Source organism: Pyxicephalus adspersus, chromosome 1, assembly GCF_032062135.1.
Source record: "Pyxicephalus adspersus chromosome 1, UCB_Pads_2.0, whole genome shotgun sequence".
Classification (NCBI taxonomy): domain Eukaryota; kingdom Metazoa; phylum Chordata; class Amphibia; order Anura; family Pyxicephalidae; genus Pyxicephalus; species Pyxicephalus adspersus.
The window spans coordinates 166,872,042-166,878,392 of NC_092858.1; the positions used below are offsets into that span (position 1 = coordinate 166,872,042).

At 37.1% G+C, this 6,351-nt stretch overlaps 1 long non-coding RNA gene across 1 annotated transcript; it reads left to right on the plus strand.

Annotated features, from left to right (window-relative positions):
* Positions 1-1,239: 1,239 nt before the first annotated feature.
* Positions 1,240-4,908, plus strand: LOC140322906 (uncharacterized). Its single transcript, XR_011919267.1, has 3 exons — positions 1,240-2,331; positions 4,592-4,652; positions 4,758-4,908. It is a non-coding gene; the product is annotated as an uncharacterized lncRNA (long non-coding RNA).
* Positions 4,909-6,351: the final 1,443 nt, after the last annotated feature.

Sequence of the window (6,351 nt, forward strand, 5' to 3'; positions counted from 1 at the left end):
AGAGCAACGGCTCGTTTTATCTGGCCTGTTGAACTCTCTCTTCAACAGGCGGAGCTGCTGAAGTAGAAAGAGAGTTCAACGGGCCAGATAAAAAAGCCTAATTGGCCGTAGATGGCCCGGGGGCCGTAGTTTGCCCATGCCTGGTTTAGACCAACTGTACCAAAATTCCCCTTCTAGCTCCCATAAAATTGTCCCCTGTATGTTGATGTAACTTTGTTGCACAGTTGACTTGTTCATTGCTTAACTATGTGGCCTTACTATATTCATGCTCTGTAAAATCAGACTTTATATACTTTTATCTGTCTTCCTACATGTATGTTGTTACTTAATATTCCCAATTATTTGTGCCTTTCATTATATTTTATTTAGATTTATTTTCAATCTCCTAGATTGTAAGCTCTTCTGAACAGGGTCCTCCCCTCCTCCTCCTGTGTCACTGTTTGTATCTGTCTGTTATTTGCAAGCCCTGTTTAATGTACAGCGCTGCGCAATATGTTGGTGCTATATAAATCCTGTTTAATAATATTAATTCTTTTATGTGATCCCTTGCATGGAGCACTGTGCTCTAGCTGCTTCAGCACACAGTTCTGAGAACAGCTCCCGAACTTCCCCCTCTCTCAAACACCTCTGTCCTTTTCTGTCTACACAGCATAAGGTCGGCCTAAGTTTTCTATGTTTTAAAATAGGGATCCTTGTCTTGGTGCATTAGCTTTGTGAATTGGGGCAAAGTAGGTGGAAATGGCATGAAATGTCCTGAACTTGGAAAGCTGTGCCAAAAAGCAGATATAACGGCAGAAGTACTAGTCACCAATATTACCTGCGGTCTACCTATAGCTTGTCTTTTTACCAGGACTGACCTGGCTTGTGTCTGAATGTGAAAGTAATGGCTGAAATGAAGCCGAAGTCTATTTAAATCAATTACAACCAACTGATTTTCTTTCTCTCGATCAAGTATGAATCGCTTGTTCATATTTTCTGTTTAGAAGTAACTTTTTGTCTGACTAGCAGAATATTGTACATGTGTGTGCAGTATTTTGGGGCTTCCAGTTACCCAGAAATTCTTGTACTGTTGGGTGCAAAATTGACAGTGTATTTTCGCTTGCCTTAGATGTCACACTGCAGATATACAGTTTTTAAAGACAATAGATATATTTTTAGGATACTGTTTGGGCACAATTTACATTTACAGATGTTCCTTATAAGACAGCAAATTTAGAGGGTTTGGGTTCACATACAATTCTGGCAAACAGAACTTAGTGAAAGAATTGTGCAGCTTAAAATTCAAAATGATTTCTTTAAAAAAAGCTGCTGGAGTCTGAGTTAAAAAGTATGTTCCCTGCCAATGGGCCTGATTTATTAAAGCTCTCCAAGGCTGGAGAAGATACTTCATCAGTGAAGCTGGGTGATCCAGCAATGGATTTGTTATTTGTTAGAAAATATTTTTAAACCTGGACCAGATCTATTCCAGGTTTGCGGGATCATCCAAATGTATTCTTCAGTCTTGAAGAACTTTATTAAATTAGGCCCAATGGCAGGGCAGAGACGTATTGTTGCTTTATAAGGAAGCAGTGGCCGTTCTGCAGAGGTCTGACACACACCCCTTCTAAGTAAGACTTATAGCAATCAGCAGGGAATTGCTGAGCCTTAGCTTTGACACAGCAGTATACAAACACAAGAGTAAGACAATATTTATATTTTTTTTTTGCCTGACCCCACTAATTATATATATGTATGCTGTATATAGTGAGGGGGACAGGCTATTCCATATTAAAGAACACTCCTGGAATTGCTCAGTGCAGAAGATTTTTTAGCTAGAAAAATATCTCAACTCAACAGTGTTTGGCAGTTTGGGTTGCAGGTAAGTGGAAAAATTTGAATTTCAGTGAAAAAAGTCTCACACACCCCGAACTAATCTTTTTTTTTTCCATCCCAAAAAAAAGGCCAAAAAATCCGACCTGAATTTACATTTGTCCCTTTGCAGGGATTTTGTTTTGATACAATATACTATTCATATAGTATATGTCACAGAGTGACATTGTTGTGTTTTGGTTCTTAACTTCAAATGTATATGACTTAATCACTCAACAAGTCAGGTCAGGAATGACTAAGAAAGGAAGAACTTCTTCATTGTGATATTACTTATAATGTAGCCACCATGGTTACCTTGTTTTTTTCTGTTTTTTTTTTTGTTATTAGATCTTACAGGGCATCTGTACATCTTGGAAACAGGAAACATCTCTTATCTTTGCCAATATTCAACAGCTTGAACACTTGTATCCTCCAGACGGAGGCAAAAGAAAATGCTTTATTCCTTCCAGAGGAAAAACTTTGGTGAGCCAAAATCCTAAGACATTCTCCTCCTGATTTAATTGTTTTCAATTTTTTGTTACAATTATATTCATTTTACCTTTTTATCAAATGTTAATTATTTTGTTTAATAATTATTTTGTTTAAATTGTTTAGTGACAGAAAGGTAATACAGAAAATGCAGTGTATCTGTGTTTTCTTTTAAAGCAGAACTAAAGTAAAAATAAAAAAAACACACTTACCTTTAATCCTTCAGATTTGTTGATCAATCAAGAGGTTTCATTCACTGGGTCCCGCGTTGTCCCGGTATCCTTCTTTGACCCGGTGCAGAAAAATCGCTAGGCGCTACCATCTTCTTCACTCTTCTTCCAGGGACTTCTTCGCATACCACCCAATCTTGCACTGCGCAGGCGAGGGATCGGGTGAAGTAGCTAGGGAAAGACATTGCCGATCTCACTGCGTAGGCATGAGATTGGCAATTTTTTTCCCATTAAACAATGGGCTCCTTCTGCGCATGCCCGATAGCGCAGCCAAGTACCTACCGGGATGTGTGACGTAGGTATTCCGGAAAGCTTTGCGCCATAGCAATCAAGACAAAAAGGGGAGTTTGAGTTTAGCTTTAAAGTATATAGAATGTTTTTTTCACAAAAAATTTTGGTTTAATTTTCCTGTTTTTTTTTTCTTTTTGTCTGTGGACACAACAGTAAGTAAAAGGCCAACTCTCCCAATGTAAGGGAAACCCCATCCCAAGCCTGATTTATTGAAGCTGTCCTACACTGATAGACTATCGTGGAAGAACCTGGGTGATCCTGGAATTAATTTCCCGAACATGATTTGCTATTTATTGACAAATGTTTCCAATTGTGGGCTGGATCTACTACAGCTTTCCTGAATCATCCGGGTTCTTCCATGATAGTCTATCTTGGACTTGACGGGATGCTTTTCTTTCATTCTAATGCATGCCTACAATATCCATTGATGCAAGGCAATGCAGCTGCATCCTACAATACTGCCAAATGGCTTTCAATGGAAAGCTTTTAAAGTCCAAGCAGACAAAAACAGTTCAGGTCCTCAGGTACAGCTTCCTATCCAAAGAAAGAGTCTTTCAAATCTAATGGGACAATCAGTTATGACAGTGCTGGAATGCACATTTTTAGGCACAACTATCATTCCTCGAAGTTCCCTAAAAGATAAGAATTTCTCAAGCTCAGGTCCACTTTAACAGCAATGTATAAGGCTGACAAATCATCATGCTGAAGAAGACTGGTATATAAATTACAATTAAAGTGTTCAGTTCATTATGGTACCTTAAGAATGAATAAAGAGCAACAAGAAAACAATGATATATGAATATTTCATGTTTAACTTTGTTTTCTTAGGAAAAGTATTACCGGTATGAAGTCAGTCTGCATAAAGGCTGCTGGTTGTTATCGTTATTTCTAGCTGAACACTAAAGGGTAGCAGAGCAGCTGCAATGTCAGCATCCTTTCCATAAAAAAACTCCATGTCCCATGATTCTTTGCATTGTATATTATGAATATGGGTGTTACATTTGTAGTGTCAGCTCTTTACAGAAGGATGGGTTGGCTACAAATGTAAACATTGTGAATGAAGCATGAATTGTAGCCACAGGCATTACGATATGCAGTTCTTTGTAAAGAATAGAAGGTATTTATGGGGACTAGATGAATACATTTTAGAACAACAGTAGGACGGAATCTATCATTAGACATTATTTTTTATATATTTTAAGCATCCTGTAAGAGATTTGGTAGATTTCAAATGTTACATTATTAATAGTAAAAAAAAAAAAAGTTTCCAGACAGTATAACACTATCTTTTAAATATAGCTATGGAGGATTTAATTTAAGTCAGGTATTTTATGATACATTATCCTGCATGCCAGTATCAGGTTCTAAAACATACAAGCATGAAAGAAATGTTATTTTCAGTTCAGCATTATCGGTAACATAAGCTCACACCAGTTAGTGCTTTCAGCATGTCTGTCTCCTGCTGTACACCACGCAGTCTGCTGTCTCTGAGAAATGAGACATACTATGAAATGTGATCATCCAAAGAGCAAAAAAATACCCCAATATTACAACTGTCTGCAGCTTGCTCATACTTCATCTGTTCCTATAGTCTCAGGAATTGTTTCTTGGGAATAGATAAATCTAGAGACGTCCTATATTGATAATTCAGGGCCAGCTCCAGTCCATTTTTTTTAGAATGACCTGGGTGGGTTGACTTATTCTCCAGATGTAATATTTATCTTTTCCTACAGAATATTACTGCAGACCATAACGAAGGTGTCGAGCATTAGCGTACCTTTCTATACATTTTATGTAAGTAATATTTTACAAGTAATATGTAACAGCCATTTTTATTACCTTTCCGAGATCACATGACTACCCCTGACAAATATTTCCATCTGCTTTTCTCTCCAAAAGAATGAACCCATCTTTCAGGCATCCAGCCAACTACTTTCTGGACTGAGATGATAGCTTCATGGATGTAAATCCTTACAGCTGCTCTGTTCTTTACTTTTACAAATGCCTTGCGCAGAACAGGCTCCCATCTTTTCAGAGAATGTGTTGTCATATCTTCACCAACTTTGGTAATTCTGAGACATTGGGCCCGATTTATTAAAGCTCCCCAAGGCTGGTGAAGATAGACTATCGTGGAAGAACTTGGGTGATCCAGCACACATGGAATGGAATTCTTAAAAATCATTTGTTATGTTAGATGGCAAATATGTTAAACTCTGAGATAATGGGCCTGATATATTGACCTCCCTAGCGGTCTAATTCCGTCCAAATTTCCATGCAAAAAGCGGTACAATTTTTTGCTTGGAAATTTATTTTTCATTGTAGGCTGTAATTCTTGGGCATAACTCACTGATATTTAATATATTTAATAATAAACTTTAAATAACAAAACACAAAAACCTGTTAAAAAAATATAAATATATAAACATGTAATGTATAGTAGCATATATAATATATATAAATAATATAATTTTATATATATTATATGAACATTTCTTTGTATTGGACTCAATACAGCTATTTTGTATTGAATCCAATACAACATTTTTAGAATTTCCCGCCGATCCTCCCACCCGCACCAACGCATGTACCGACGTCTCTGGGAAACACCGTAGATCTCGTCTCTGCATTTCCAGCTGGAGATCGGAGGAGCAGGACGTGTCCCCAGGACTTGCAGGGACCACCAGGATGCAAAGGGACAGCAACGGAGTTAAATGCGACCCTGAGTGTGACTTGGGATTACCAAGTTTTTTTGCATGTAAAATACACCGCTAGGGGGGTTAAAGCTCTCCAAGACTGAAAAAGATTCCAGACTATCATGGGAGAACCTGGGTGATACAGCGAACCTGGAGTGGATCTGGTCAAGGATTGAATTTTTTTTTTCAAGCTAGTAGCGTGTAATGCTTTTAGGAAAGTTTCTGTACACAGAAAAGTAAACAGTGTGTGTAAATCCAAGGAACGACTAGAACTAGAACATTTCGAAATTTCATTACTGTTCAAAGTTCTGTGAGAGAGATTTCTCTTTAATTCCTGTCCCACAAATAATGGTTTCACCAGGCTAAGAACTGAAATGAAGCGTCTCTTTTTTATATCTTTTTAAGGATATTTTAGCTTTGTTAATCAATTCTATCGCCAGGTCAAACATTTACTGTATACACTTTTCATTAGTTTATTTAGCCGTCCGGGTGGTGGGCTGCCAATTAAAATGCTACACTAAATATAACTTTATTTCATCATACTGTCTGTAAATGACCAAACTTTATTTTTTAATTCATTAAGTATATAAATGTTTTTCAAGTTTTAAAAGCTACATAATATTCTGTTTTCCCAGAGATGTAAATGTTCGCAAATATTTGAAAATACTTGTTTGTCTGTGTTTTTGTATAGAAGCTTTGTTTAAGGCTTAACGCAAACTGATTTTTAAGGCTTAACGCAAACTGATATCTGTAATGCTGTTTATGCCGCCATTTAGGAAAATGATCTATTATGTTTTCTG